Source organism: Pongo abelii, chromosome 8 (genome assembly GCF_028885655.2).
Source record: "Pongo abelii isolate AG06213 chromosome 8, NHGRI_mPonAbe1-v2.0_pri, whole genome shotgun sequence".
NCBI lineage: Eukaryota > Metazoa > Chordata > Mammalia > Primates > Hominidae > Pongo > Pongo abelii.
Window position 1 is genome coordinate 123,332,934 of NC_071993.2, and position 15,382 is coordinate 123,348,315.

The 15,382-nt window shown below is 39.4% G+C and overlaps 1 pseudogene; it reads right to left on the minus strand.

The window, feature by feature from the left end:
- Positions 1–1,184: 1,184 nt before the first annotated feature.
- On the minus strand, positions 1,185–10,131 carry LOC134761986 (tigger transposable element-derived protein 1-like; annotated as a pseudogene).
- Between the last annotated feature and the right edge of the window lie 5,251 nt (positions 10,132–15,382).

The window sequence follows — 15,382 nt, forward strand, 5'->3', positions numbered from 1 at the left end:
AAACAGCTAACTATCTATTGAGTGTGTACTGTGTCCACATACTTTGCTAAGTAGTTTGTATACTTTATTTTATTCAATCTTATGAGGTAGGTTCTAATATTATCCCTCAACTTATGCTGAAAGAGACCTCAGCTATCAACAGATCCAATCTTTATTTATTTATTTATTCATTTTTTTTCTGAGACAGAGTCTTGCTCTGTCACCCAGGCTGGAGTGCAGTGGTGTGATCTCGGCTCACTGCAACCCCTGCCTCAGGGGTTCAAGTGATTCTCCTGCCTCAGCCTCCCGAGTAGCTGGGACTACAGGGGCGCATGACCACGCCCAGCTAATTTTTGTATTTTTATTTTTATTTTTTATTTATTTATTTTTTTGAGACGGAGTCTTGCTCTTTTGCCCAGGCCTGAGTGCAGTGGCTCTATCTTGGCTCACTGCAAGCTCCGCCTCCCGGGTTCACGCCATTCTCCTGCCTCAGCCTCCCGAGTAGCTGGGACTACAGGCGCCCGCCACCACGCCCGGCTAATTTTTTGTATTTTTAGTAGAGACGGGGTTTCACCGTGTTAGCCAGGATGGTCTCCATCTCCTGACCTCCTGATCTGCCCGCCTCAGCCTCCCAAAGTGCTGGGATTACAGGCGTGAGCCACTGCGCCCGGCCTAATTTTTGTATTTTTAGTAGAGATGGGGTTTAGCCATATTGGCCATGCTGGTCTCAAACTCCTGACGTCAGGTGATCTGCCCACCTTGGCCTCCTAAAGTGCTGGGATTACAGGCATGAGCCACCGCACCCAGCCAGTGACAGGTCCAATCTTTACATTTGACAGGAGGCGGAGACTCAAAAAAGGTTACATTACAGCTGGCCAACAGCTGGGTTCTGGGCTGCCCTTAGTTCAAACTGAGAAGTAGGTAAAGCTATTCCCTGTCCTCCCACCTCCCTTTCCCAGGCCTGTCCTCTTTTTCTGTATTATTTATACGAACATTAATAGCAGTGACATTTATGGAGCTTTTTCTTAGAGGCATGGCATAGTGTAATGTTTAAAGACTTTGGAGCCAGAGAGCCTGGACTCAAATCTTGGCCCCTCTACCTCCTGGTGTTTTATTCTCCGAGTCCTGATCATTACATAGCATTTCTCTGGCACTCTCTAGACTTTCAAAGTACTTCTTTTTTATTTTCTTGTTTCTGTCCTGGTTCAGCTTCCTGTGTGCTCAACCTCTGTCCTCCCTCCATATGGTTTTTCCTTGATGATCTCATCCATTTTGACGGCTTCAACTCTCACCTCCTCGTCGTTGACTCCCAGATCTTTATCTTCTCTCCATCTTCTCTTCCAAGGTCCAGGTCTAAATTTCCAGCTGTCTGCCAGACTCTTGTAAATATCACACCAGAAACTTTAAGTCATCGTGTCCAGAATCGAATTCATTGCCTCCGGCCATCCTCTTATTACCCAGGCTCAGCCCTCTTGTGTCTCCTGCATCCCCCACTCAGGCAGCTGCTGAGCCTGACAGTTTCACTTCTGCCACCCCTCTTTTATTGCTCCCTTTCTTTTCGTTCCACCTGCCCACTCCAATCCTGCCCTCACTCCCTTCCTCCTGGCCTTTTCCCTCCAGTCGGCCCCTATCCTCATAGCGGGGATGACCTTCCTAGACTTGAACTAGGATTCTGGCTCTCCTACCAGAGAACATTCGGTGGCTTCTGGTTGTTTGTAGAGGAAAGTTCAAATTCTGTTTGGCTCCGACGTGCTTTTCTAGTCCTACCTTCAACTTCTCTACTCCATGTATCTGATATGCCACATGTACTGGACTACTCACTCCAATGCTTTCTGTATATCTATCTGTGTTTTTACCTTTTGTCTATGTTATTCCCTTTGCTTCACGTTCTTTTCTCCATCTGTCTTTACCCATCTTTCAAGATCCAACTCAAATGCCCCTTTCACATGTCTATCACACCATCATACACTAGGTCCTCAATAAAAATGTGAACACTAAATTGCTCAATGTGATTTTTAAAAATGATGTCTGCAAAGTAAAGTAATTGAACTGTACTTTTGAGTCAGTGAAAGAACAGACTCCAGACTACCTTTCTCCCGAAGTGTAGTCATCTTTTCAGAAGGGTGTTCCTCACTTTTAGGCAGCAATTATTAGAGAGAAGCTGGCCTGCCCAGCCTAAATCCTGTATCCTCTTGAAAAGCCTGAGAACATCTCATCCCTTATGAAGAGTCTAAGGTCTTCCTTCCTTTCTTTGCAGAAGCTCCCAGGATTCTTGGATGGCAACACTTTGACCTTCTTTTTCCCTTGGGCATGCTAAACTCAGCTGTCCTTTGTAAGGGTTCATTACTCAGAGTACTCAGTTATTTCAAACCCCAAACCTGTAGGGAAGAAGGTTTTTTTTAAAAAAAAAAAATACTATCCCTGTGTGTTTGTGGAGAGGACGGTATATTTGATGAGGGCAGAGAAAGGTTTTGAAAGTAATCATAGGCTGCTCTTACGATTACCAACTGAAAACACTGGTGATACTTAGAAATGGCTAAAGATAACTTTCCACACTATATTTATATTTGGGCTAAGATCAAACACGAGAAATGAGTTAGAGAGACAAGTAAATATGAGCTGATCATGAAAGGTCATTCATTCTTCATCTAACAGCTAAGAGGCAACATTGAAAAAAAATGCACTTCCTACTGAAGTTTGTCCTTGAACTAACAACCGATTACGGAGTTTTAATTTAATATTACAGCATATGTTGTCTTTCTGAATTTAAAAAGCCGTGAAGATGCCAAATCTTTTCAAGTTCTGCAGAAGAATAGTGTCACCAAAATAAGGTCATCGGTGGTAGTATTTATAATAAATTTACAATTTCTGAAAAAATGAAATCAATATATACAATTAATATTGCAAATAAACGTCAAAATGATATACTTCCTGCCATATAAATGAACTCTGTTTCACACATAAATGTGCTTTGTGGCAATAGTTCAAAATTCTTTTTCTTCAACAGTAAGCAGATTGAATGAAATAAAAAATGATGTGCCAGGACTTAAAGGTAGAAATGGTACAAGTTTCAAATTATTGATTGCTGACTGTGCTTACAGACATCAAACAATAGTTTTTCAGGCAGCTATAATAGTCCACTTCAACAGAGACATGATCTATTACAGGAAAATTGAAAATATGGGGACTATTTGACTGGTCAATGGTCACTTTAAATTATTAAGGTTTGGGGGTGGGGTTTTTTTAGGTTATAGAAAATACAATGCAAACTAAATGAAATCTCATTAACTTCAAACCTTTTTTAACCAAGCACCTTTGTTGTAGTTTGAAAAGTACCAAGATGTTCAGCCAGAATATAAACTCACTTTGCATTAGAAGAAGTGCACATTTGGGCAAAATCAATAGTCAATGACATCCCTTAATGGAAATCCTAGCAGGCCAGAGCAATCACTCTTGAGGGACCAAGACTATATTTCTGCAGGCAAGAATTTTTCTCGGGGACTAACTTCTGATGTATAGGTGAGACTTGTTCTCTAACAGAGTGTGAATCTGAGCTCTCTCAACCTGCCCACTCCTTCAAAATCGTTCTTAGGTAACATCTTCCCACAAGTGAGAGTTGAGTACAGCATCAAAATTAAGTCAGCAATCCTGCATCGTTGCACTTGAAGTGCTCCTTCCAACACCAGGAAATAAAAAGCAGATTTGTGTATTAGAAAAGATCCATTGGTCAGAACTTTTCTAGTTGCCAGCGACAGAAACCAAACTCAAACCAGCTCAGGCTAAAAAGAAAATTTATTGTAGCAGCTTATCAGAAAGAGCAAATTAGGCTGGATCTAGGGGTTCAGATGATGTCCTCAGGAATGTGTCTGTTTCTTCCCAACTCTCAGCTGTGCTTCCTCTGTAATGGATTCGTTCCCAAACTGGCTGTAGCCAGTGGAGAACACTTAACAGGTAGGGCTGCTGAGAGCTAGTGCAGATCTGGAGGAAAGTTTTGTCTTCAGGCATTTCCAGCAAGGGTTAACTGGTTTAAAACAATCTTTACAACTGACTTTATGTTGATCTATACACTGGAGTCCAGAACACTCCTTTGGACTCTGTCTCCCAGTAACAGGTACTATCTTCCTATCCCCTTCTTCCTCCCAACACACTTGCTCCCAACTCCATCCCCTCCTTGGCCTGGCTCATAGGCTTGCGTGGTCCCGCACTTATGATTTCACTAGGCAACTGTCTCTGTCTGTCTGTCTGTCTCTTTCCCATGCCCCTCCCAATTTATATCAAATTTCAAGGCATTACACCCATTGACCCTGATCGGGTACCCCTAACTCTGGCCGATCACTATGCCTGGCAAGGTGGAATATTCTAGTAGGCCTAGGACATGCTCATCTCCATGGGAAGTAGAGTCTACTTTGATAGCCTCACCAATTACACACACAATTAGGGTAAGGGGAGCAATGCTCAAAAGGAAGTGTTCTACCTTACACAAACAAGAAACAAACTCCACCTCAACTACTGAAAACATTGGGAAGAATCAGGACTTGCTGTTTTATGTGATTTTCCCTGAGTCTAGTTTTCTGGCCTAGCTGAGAGCCATAAAATCAGTTGAAATGAGTCGAATCTGGAAACCCTCGCTAGGAGCTAAATGAGGAAAAGAAGGCTTGTTTCTTCCTCATGCTGTGGCATTAGATCCAACCTCACTGGTAATATGTTGCTCAAACTTGCGTGTGTACCTAGGCTTCAACATGTGGACAGGGCACCCAGCTTTGGGGTAGTGAAGTCAGTGGTTATGGCAGGGCAAGAGAGGAGGCTTCAGCATGGGGAAAATTCTCTTACCTTGGAATCCGGCTAAGGTAGTGAATATGGCAATTCTGGTACAAACCTCATCAAATAAAGATGCACTGAACATCTCTATGTACCAGGCAATATGGGGACATAGTCATGAATTTTTTAATAAAAATTCCCGACCAGGCGCGGTGGCTCATGCCTGTAATCCTAACACTTTGGGAGGCTGAGGCGGGTGGATCACGAGATCGGGAGTTCGAGACCATCCTGGCCAACATGGTGAAACCCCGTCTCTAATAAAAATACAAAAATTAGCCGGGCATGGTGGTGTGTGCCTGTAATCCCAGGTATTCAGGAGGCTGAGGCAGGAGAATCGCTTGAACCTGGGAGGTGGAGGTTGCAGTGACCCAAGATCACGCCACTGTAGTCCAGCCTGGGTGACAGAGCGAGACTCCATCTCAAAAAAAAAAAAAAAAAAAAAAAAACTTCCTTGCCTTCAAGAAATTCACAGATGTAGGGGATCACAGAAAAGCAAATTGCTAACTACAACACAATGTGATTAGTGCTGTAAGAATGGTCTAACAAAGTGTTAAAGGAGCAGAGAGAGGAGTGATTCATTTTTCCAGGGGTGGAGGGAATGAACACTATCAGGACAGTGGGATTGCGGGGCATCGGTGGAAGTTCCCAGAGGAGGTGGCATATGACCTGAAGAATGAGAGGGAGTGTGAAAACTTAGAAGCAGGAGAACAGCATTTCAGGCAGAGGAAACAGTAACAAAAAGGGGGGTGAAAATCAATCCCACATCTTTTTAGTAGTTGCTGGCCAAGTTTCCAAGACCAGGGGGAGGATTGAAGCAATTATTGAGAAAACTGTCTCAATCTTTCCTTTTCTCCTGGCTGTGGAAATTTGGCCACTGCTGCACTTTTGTAAGAGAAAGAGTCTTGATTCCAGAGACCACACAGTATTAAGTGACAGAAAAATTATTTTTTAGACAGAATGGAGAAAAACCACAGCACCTGAATTCAACTGGGAAAACTAGATTTTGTGAGAAAGGAAAACAAAAAGCTTTCTCATCTTTCCTGTCTTTGTCTCTCTCTCAACTCATTCTTCCGTTTTCCTTTTTTTATGTTGGGGGGAGTTTGACTTGAGACAGCAAGTTCATTGAGCAAGGATCATATGTATATATGCATTTTCTGCCTTGCAAAAGCTTAGTAAATACTTGTAGTAGGATGATGTATTTATTCAAATATTTTTTCAAGAATATACTAGCATGGGCCAGGTGTGGTGGCTCATGCCTGTAATCCCAGCACTTTGGAGGCCAAGGCAGGTGGGTCACCTGATGTCAGGGGTTCGAGACCAGACTGGCAAACATGGTGAAACCCCATCTCTATTAAAAATGCAAAAATTAGCCAGGTGTGTTGGTATGCACCTGTAGTCCCAGCCACTCAGGAGGCTGAGGCAGGCAAATCGCTTGAATACGGGAGGTGGAGGTTGCAGTGACCTGAGATCAGCGCCACTGCATTCCAGCCTGGGCGACAAAGTGAGGCTGCGTCTCAAAAAAAAAAAAAATGTACACACACACACACACACACACACATCAAAATCAAAATCAAAATGAAGAGCGACTCCAGGAATTGTTCCCCATACTCTCTTCTCCATTATCCTATCTCCCCAAATGTCTGGGAAGCTTGTTAGCATGCAATAAGATTTGAACATTAAATAACATTAAATTTTTGTCTTGCAAGAAAGAGACTATAAATTTATATGAAACAAGACATTGGTAGTAAGGCATGTAGAAACATGACGGAGGGAGAAATTCCAGCTTAAAGTCCACAAAATACATTGCAAATGCGGAGATACCAAATGGAACTCAGTTTGAGTTGCAGCCCTATGATTTATGAACTGTTTAACTTTGGACAGTTGCTTCACCTCTTTAAATCTCAGTTTTAAAATGGGGATAATGACAGTGCCTACAGCATAGGGTTGTTTTGAGGATTGAAAGGAATAATCATGCAAAAATGATTCACACAGTTCCCGGCCCACAATTTTATCTTAAAATCAGCAGAGCAATGGCATGCACGCATACGTCTGAGATATTGCAGATTCTGTTCCAGACCACCACAATAAAGCAAGTCACATCAATATTTTTTTGGTTTCCCAATGCATATAAAAGTTATGTTTAGCGGGTGGATCACCTGAGGTCAGGAGTTGAAGACCAGCCTGGCCAACATGGTGAAACCCCATCTCTACTAAAAATACAAAAATTAGCCAGGCATGGTGGCGCTTGCCTATAGTCCCAGCTACTTGGGAGGCTGAGGCAGGATAATAGCTTGAACCCGGGAGGCAGAGGTTGCCGTGAGCCGAGATTGCGCCACTGTACTCCAGCCTGGGTGAGAGAGTGAGACTCCGTCTCAAGAAAAAAAAAAAAAAAGTTATGTTTATACTATTCTGTAGTCTATTAAGCATGCAATAGTGTTATGTCTAAAACATGTAAGTACCTTAATTTAAAAATACTTTATTGCTAAAAAATGCTAACAATTATCTGAGCCTTCAGTGAGTCAAAATCTTTTTCCTGATTGGTCTTTCTCCAACGTTGATGGCTGCTGAATGATCAGGGTGGTAGCTGCTGAAGGTTGGGGTGGCTGTGACAATTTCTTAAAATATGACAGCAATGAACTTTGCTGCATCAATTGACTCTTCCTTTCAGGAAAGATTTCTCTGTAGTGTGTTGTACTGTTTGGTAGCATTTTACCTACAGTAGAACTTTTTTCAAAATTGGAATCAATCCTCTCAAACTCTGCCTCTGCTTGATCAACTAAGTTTATGGAATATTCTGCTACATCTTTTGCTGCCATTTCAACAATGTTCATGGCATTTTTTCCAGGAGTAGACTTCATTTCAAGAAACCAGTTTCTTTACTCATGCATACGAAGCAACCCTCATCTGTTCAAGTTTTCTCATAAGATTGCAGCAATTCAGTCCCATCTTCAGGCTTCACTTCTAATTCTACTTCTTTTGCTTTTCCCACAATATCCATAGTAACTCCCTCCACTAAAGTCTTGAACCCCTCCAAGTCATCCACGAATGTTGGAATCAACTTCTTCTAAACTCCTGTTACTGTTGATATTTTGACTTCTCCCATGAATCACAAATGTCCTCAGTGGCATCTAGAATGGTGAATCCTTCCCAGAAGGTTTTCTTTTTCTTTTTATTATTATTATTATATTTTAAGTTCCAGGGTACATGTGCACAATGTGCAGGTTTGTTACATATGCATACATGTGCCATGTTGGTGTGCTGCACCCATTAACTCGTCATTTACATTAGGTATTTCTCTTAATGCTATCCCTGCCCCTCCCCCAACCCCATAACAGGCCCCGGTGTGTGATATTCCCCACCCTGTGTCCAAGTGTTCTCATTGTTCCATTCCCACCTATGAGTGAGAACATGCGGTGTTTGGTTTTCTGTTCTTGCGATAGTTTGCTCAGAATGATGGTTTCCAGCTTCATCCATGTCCCTACAAAGGACATGAACTCATCCTTTTTTAAGGCTGCATAGTATTCCGTGGTGTATATGTGCCACATTTTCTTAATCCAGTCTATCATGGACACCAAAAGCAATGGCAACAAAAGCCAAAATAGACAAATGGGATCTAATTAAACTAAAGAGCCTCGGCACAGCAAAAGAAACTACCATCAGAGTGAACAGGCAACCTACAGAATGGGAGAAAATTTTTGCAATCTACTTATCTGACAAAGGGCTAATATCTAGAATCTACAAAGAACTTAAACAAATTTACAAGAAAAAAAAATCTAACAACCCCATCAAAAAGTGGGCAAAGGATATAAACAGACACTTCTCAAAAGAAGACATTTATGCAGCCAACAGACACATAAAAAATGCTCATCATCACTGGCCATCAGAGAAATGCAAATCAAAACCACAATGAGATACAATCTCACACCAGTTAGAATGGCAATCATTAAAAAGTCAGGAAACAACAGGTGCTGGAGAGGATGTGGAGAAATAGGAACACTTTTACACTGTTGGTGGGACTGTAAACTAGTTCAACCATTGTGGAAGTCAGTGTGGCGATTCCTCAGGCATCTAGAACTAGAAATACCATTTGACCCAGTGATCCCGTTACTGGATATATACCCAAAGGATTATAAATCATGCTGCTATAAAGACACATGCACATGTATGTTTATTGTGGCACTATTCATAATAGCAAAGACTTGGAACCAATCCAGAAGGTTTTCAATTTACTTTGCCCAGATCCATCAGAGGAATCACTCTCTATGGCAGCTATAACTTTATAAAATGTATCTCTTGAGCAGTTAAGACTTGAGAGTCAAAATTACTCCTTGATCTGTGGACTACAGAATAGATGTTTTGTTATCAGGCATGAAAACAACATTCATCTCCTTGTACATCTCCATCAAGGCTCTTGGGTAATAAGGTGCATTGAAAATGAGAAGTAATACTTGGAAAAGAATTTTTTTTTTCTGAGGAGTAGATTTCAACATTGGGCTTAAAATATTCAGTAAACCATATTATAAACAGATATGCCATCATCTAGGCTTTGTTTTTCCACTTTAAGAGCACAAGCAGAGTAACTTTAACATAATTCTTAAGGGGCCTAGAATTTTTGGAATGGTAAGTAAGCATTGGCTTGAACTTAAAGTGGCCAGCTGCATTAACAAGAATCAGCCTGTCCTTTGAAGTCTTGAAGTCAGGTATTGACTTTTCCTCCATAGCTATGTAAGTTCTAGATGGCATCTGCTTCCCATATAAGGCTGTTTTGTCTACATTGAAAATCAGTTGATTAATGCAGCCACTTTCATCAATTATCTTAGCTAGATCTTCTGGATAACTTGCTGCAGCCTCTCCATCAGCACTTCACCTTGCACTTTTATGTTACAGAGATGACTTCTTCCTAAAACTTCATGAACCAAACTCTGCTACCTTCAAACTATTCTCCTGTAGCTTTCTCACCTGTCTTAGCCTTCACAGAATTGGAGAGAGTTAGGGCCTCGCCCTGGATTAGACTTTGGCTTAAGAGAATGTTGTGGCTGGTTTGATCTTCTATCGAGACCACTAAAGCTTTCTCTACATCAGCAAAAAAGCCTTTTTTCGGTTTGTTTTTTTTTCTTCATTCTTATCATTCAAGTGTTCGCTGGAGTAGCATTTTTAACTTCCTTCAAGAACTTTTCCTTTGCATTCACAACTTAGCTAACTGTTTGATGCAAGAGATCTGGCGTTTGGCTTAACTTTTGGTATGCCTTTCTCAAAAATCTTAATCATTTCTAGCTGTGTATTTAAAGTGGGAGATGTGAGATTCTTCCTTTCACTTGAACATTTATAAGCCATTGTAAGGTTATTAATTGGCCTAATGTTAATATTATATTGTCTCAAGGAATAGGGAGGCCTGAGGAGAGGAAGAGAGACAGGGGACTAGTTGGTGGTTGGAGCAGTCGGAACATACACAATATTGATAGCTTAAGTTCACTGTTTTATATAGGCATTAGTCATGGTGCCCACAAACAATTACAATAATAACACCAAAAATTGCTGGTCACAGATCACCATAACAGATATAATAATTTAAAAGTTTGATATATTGCAAGAATTACCAAAATATGACACAGAGGCATGAAGTGAGCCTGTCGTGTTGGAAAAATGACACCAGTAGAATTCCTTAATGCAAGGTTGCCACAAACCTTCATTTTGTAAAAAGCACAATATCCGGGAAACCCAGTAAAGTAAAGTGCAGTAAAACAACATATGCCTGTACAAAAAATTGTTCCAGCATTAGTACTAACCACAGAGCAGACATTATCTCAAGATTGTAATTGGATACCATTGATCCCATCTTCACCATTTTTTGTTCCTTCACCAAAGTGTTCATATTAACATGATTTGGGGACTGTTATTATGACATTGATCAATGTTGGATACCATCCAAGGTCCAAGGAATCACTGCCAGTGCTTTTGACCCTCCTGTTATTTACAGAGAATAAAAGCGGGGGAGGCATTGGTCTCCCTTCCCTGAAAACCTTGGCCATTTGGCACCACAAGAGTTTGATTGTTAAGAGAAAAGGAAGGAGTCCTAATATGATGTTAACACTTGGTCCAAAAGGCCATGATACAGACCTTTTCCCTATCCCATGGCAGAACTTCTGGTATCTGAAAATATACCTCAGATATAACACATCATCTTATGGGCATTACGTTTGAGAATTAGCTAATGTTTGACATTGGCCTTGAGTTTTGTATTCTCTTTATAAGTAGAAGGAAGTCTAAGCTTCCCGCTGAACTGTAGTGTGGTTAACAGTGGTGGTGTCTATATTTCAAAAATAAGTATGAACATTCCCTTTATGTTGCACTTAAGAAGTACATAATTCAGTGCTGCATGTCCTTAAATTATATTTGCCCATTGGGCTTTTGACTTGGAATTTATTTATTACAAATGAGCTAACATATGAATTTAGGTAGAAACAGGAGTCATGACAATTTTCAGTAAGCTGCCTAGTAAATAAACCTTCTTGTACCTTATTTTTATAGCAAATTCTTCCAAAATATTCATAATTTATCTCACTTACTGTACAAGGAATAAGGTATGCATGATTACAGATATAAAATTAAAATAAATACTTGGAAGGAAGCACTTAGGACTGTACACACTGCGGGCAGAATTCCCTGTGACTTTGTTCACATACCTGCCATTTAAATTCACTCTTTACTGGATATGTATACTAAAGGGATGTGTTGACTATGAGTTACTGAAACATCTGAATGGTTGCAAAATATGGATCCTTCTATTTATCTACCATTCCAAGTGAACATTAAGCATAAAGGAATTTACAGTTTAGAAAAAGAGCAGCATGAAGTTGGAATAATAGAATGGGTCATGTTATGATTTGTATTCACAATGAAATTTGAGGAAAAATATTTGACTGGAAAATCATAAAAGATATGTTCAATTTTACAAAATCAAGTAAGGATGACTATTCACAATGGGTAAAACCCGTGATTTCTATTCATAGTTAAATACTGGTTTCTTAGGTCAGTTTTCCATATGACATTACAATAGTCTTTGGCTATGATTACACTGAGTTCTCATCTTCCTTAAAATCGTGAAATTGAGGTAATTTTTCTAAATGGACAAAGATGCTGTATACTTTTAGGCCTCTCAGTTCAGAAAAGGCCCATTAAAAAGTGGGGGCTTTTGAGTCTAGAGCCAGTTCTGTCACATCTGCATTTGAGCAAATGAGAACCTCAGTTTCCTGATCTGTAAAACAGTGACATGCACTCATGGTCTGTCCCTATGATGGCCAACAGTTTAGCAGAATGCTAGCCTAGACCAGAATCCCACATTTTGGAACTTTTGGCCAGAGGGAAGCTAAATGGCCTGTGACCAAGGCCTCAGTAGCAGCCTAAACAGAAATCCAGACCAGGGTTTGAACAACAAATCGTATTTTGCAGAACATCATTGATCCAAACATGGTTAAGGATGCTTCATGAAATAAAGGGCTTTGTGGCCAAAAAAATCTGGGAAGATGGTATTAAATGAAATGAACCAAGTTTCTTTATTGCAGAATGTCTCAGAACCTTTAATAAACCAATGTGCATTGTGAGTCCCCAGGGGGACTAAAGAATGCAGTTTCCCAACTTGTTTTCACATGGAATCACTGTTTTTGTTTTTAAAGAAAATATGAAAATCTTGAGGAATATTAGGCGTTCTTTAAGCCACATCTAGGAAAATCTTTCTTTATGTAATTTTTCTCAAGTTCAGATATTTTAGCCTGGTACATTTTTCATAACAGGATGGTAAAGAACCACAGTTATTCAATAAAATACTCTTTGGGAAGGGGATTTCTTAGAATTTTACATCCTTCACTGGAAGATCGTGGGGTTGTCTTCATTGACAACGAGTTAATTATGGCTTGTCAGTGATTTAACATTTTCCAAGATGTAGAGATTGCTGTAGACATAGAACAACGTGGAATGTGGAAATTGGACTTAAGTGTGATCTTTTGGGAACCCAGTTGCACAATTTAGAGGTGATAAGAATTTCTTTTTTATGAATTAAAACAAAATTGTTAATTGCAGAGCAGAAGTCAGGTCAGACAGATCTACTGCTCTGGAGAATGTGCTGATTGTGGTTTGTATGTTATGGTAGCCGAAGAGTTTGAGTTGCTTGCTAATGACATCAAGCACCATTACATATATTACTAGTATCCTCAGAGGCTGCAGTTCTATTTTGAAACATCTTTATGCTACATTTGTTCAAAGCACTGTCTTTCTGTGAAAAGGCTTCACCTGTGCATTAATTTTTCTTTATAAATAAACTATTGATAGTCTTAAAAAGTATTTCTACATATCTCTTTGTTGAAATTTGGAAGATACGCATTTTCTTTGAGTTCTATTTCTTCTGAAAACTAGTTGTTGACAAATACAACTGTCACAGTGATTGTAGGACTGAATGATCCTGTTGATTTCCCAATTTGTTGTTTGAATTGTAATGCCTCAAAATAAGAGCAGCCTCTTTATAATATTTTGTTATCTTATACTGTTTGGAAGATAAATTGTCTTAAGTGGAGTAGTTGCTGAAATTCTTTGTAGAACTGAAGTTTTAAATTCAAGGTCTATATTTGAGAAAATGTAGGTGGCAGGAATTTCTCTTTTTGAGGGAGGTGTTTCTAATCCAGGTAGCATAAAATTCTGGAGTTAAGTCTGATGTAAAAAGGATAAGATAAAGGAGATGAATTTCCAAGTCAAAAAGAGAGCTGGAATGCATATTAAAAAGAGTACAAGGAGTGCAAGTATCTCTGGAAGATACTGATCTCATTTCCTTTGGATATATACCCAGAAGTGGGATTGCTGGATCATATGGTAGTCCTATTTTTAATTTTTTGAGGATCCATCCATGCTGTTTTCCATAATGTCTGTACCAATTTACAATATGTTCTTTGCAGTATTATTCACAATATTCAAGACATGAAAACAACCTAAGTGTCCATCAATGGATGAATGGGTAAAGAATATACACAAATGGAATATTATTCAGTCTTAAAAAGGAGGAAATCTTACCATTTGTGTCAATATGCACGAATCTGATGGACATTATGTTAAGTGAAATAAGCCAAAGGTAGAAAAACAAATACCACATGATCTTACTTATATATGGAATCTAAAAAAGTCAAAATCATAAAAACAGAGTAGAATGGTAGTTGCCAGTTGGCTGGGCATTTCAGAAATGGAAGATGATAGTCAAAGGGTACAAAATTTCAGTTGTGCAGGATGAATAAATTTGGGAGATCTAATGTGCGGCACAGTGACTATAGTTAATAACACTGTATTACATACTTAACATTTGCTTTGAGGGTAGATCTTAAGTGTTCAGACCACACATATACAAAAGGTGCCTATGGAAAGTGATGGATATGTCAATAAGCTTGATTGTGGTAATCACATCACATTATCAAATGTGAACACAATTATCAGGTTGTTCACCTTAAATATATACAATTTTATTTGTCTAATATATGCCAATAAAGCTGGGGAAAAAGAGTGAAGGATTTAGGTTCAGATTCACGATGAAGCCTTGGGGAAATCAGGCAGGCGGCTGTCCAGGTGTCAATTTCTTCATTTATAAAATGAAGAAAATAGACATCAGTAAATTGTGAGATAAAACATTTTTCATCAGAAATTTGGTATAGAAGGAAACAACAAGAAGAAAAAATATGGAATCTAGCAACTATAGAATTCTTTCCACATGCTAAATGTGAAAAATCAGTAATACTGCTAGGACTCATATTTTCTTTATTCTTTGGTTACTGTTTCACATGTAGATTAGCAATGGCTATTGCTTTGGGGGCAGAAAGCACCTGCAAATTTGACTCAATTTTCCACCTAGAATTTTGTATGTTGTTGTATGCCTAGAATATGGGTATTTTTTTTCTTTGCCATTTCTCATTTGAAAGGCTTTCACTTACTATGCCTATAAGCTATGATATTAAAGCTCAATGCCAGTAAAGTTTCAGGGAAAAGAGTGAGAAAATTATTTAAAAGGACTACTTTTCGAAAATGGCAGTGTTTTGACAGTTTTTGACAGGCAATTTGGAATAATGCAACCTCTTGGATTACAGCCAACCTCTAAAATGGGCTGCAATTTGGAATGATGGCAGCTTCTATTACCTCTGTATTAGAGAGTCACTGGAATTAAAACAGAAAAAAATTCTCCGAACAGTTGAGGTCTATATTTGAAAACCTGGTTTAAATGTTCTGATATGTAGCCATTTTATTTAATGAAAGAATTTTCTTGTCCTATGTACAACTCCACGTGCTTTTCCTAAAGCTGGGGAAGCTTTTCTGCCTTTTTGTGTGTGGCAAAACTCTTCTCTAATGAGCTGGTTATGGGCATGTTTGCCCCTTCTTCTCACTCGATGAAATTAGACACTTAGACGTAGTTAACTGTATCTTGTCAGCCCACAGAGGATGGAAGTCCCAGGCTGCTGCAGCTCCAACTTTCTTTTTCACACTAATGTGCTGTCTCAGGTCTGAGTTTGGTCCTTAAGCCTTCTTTGAAAAATAAGATTTTATTACTCCCCCATTTCTG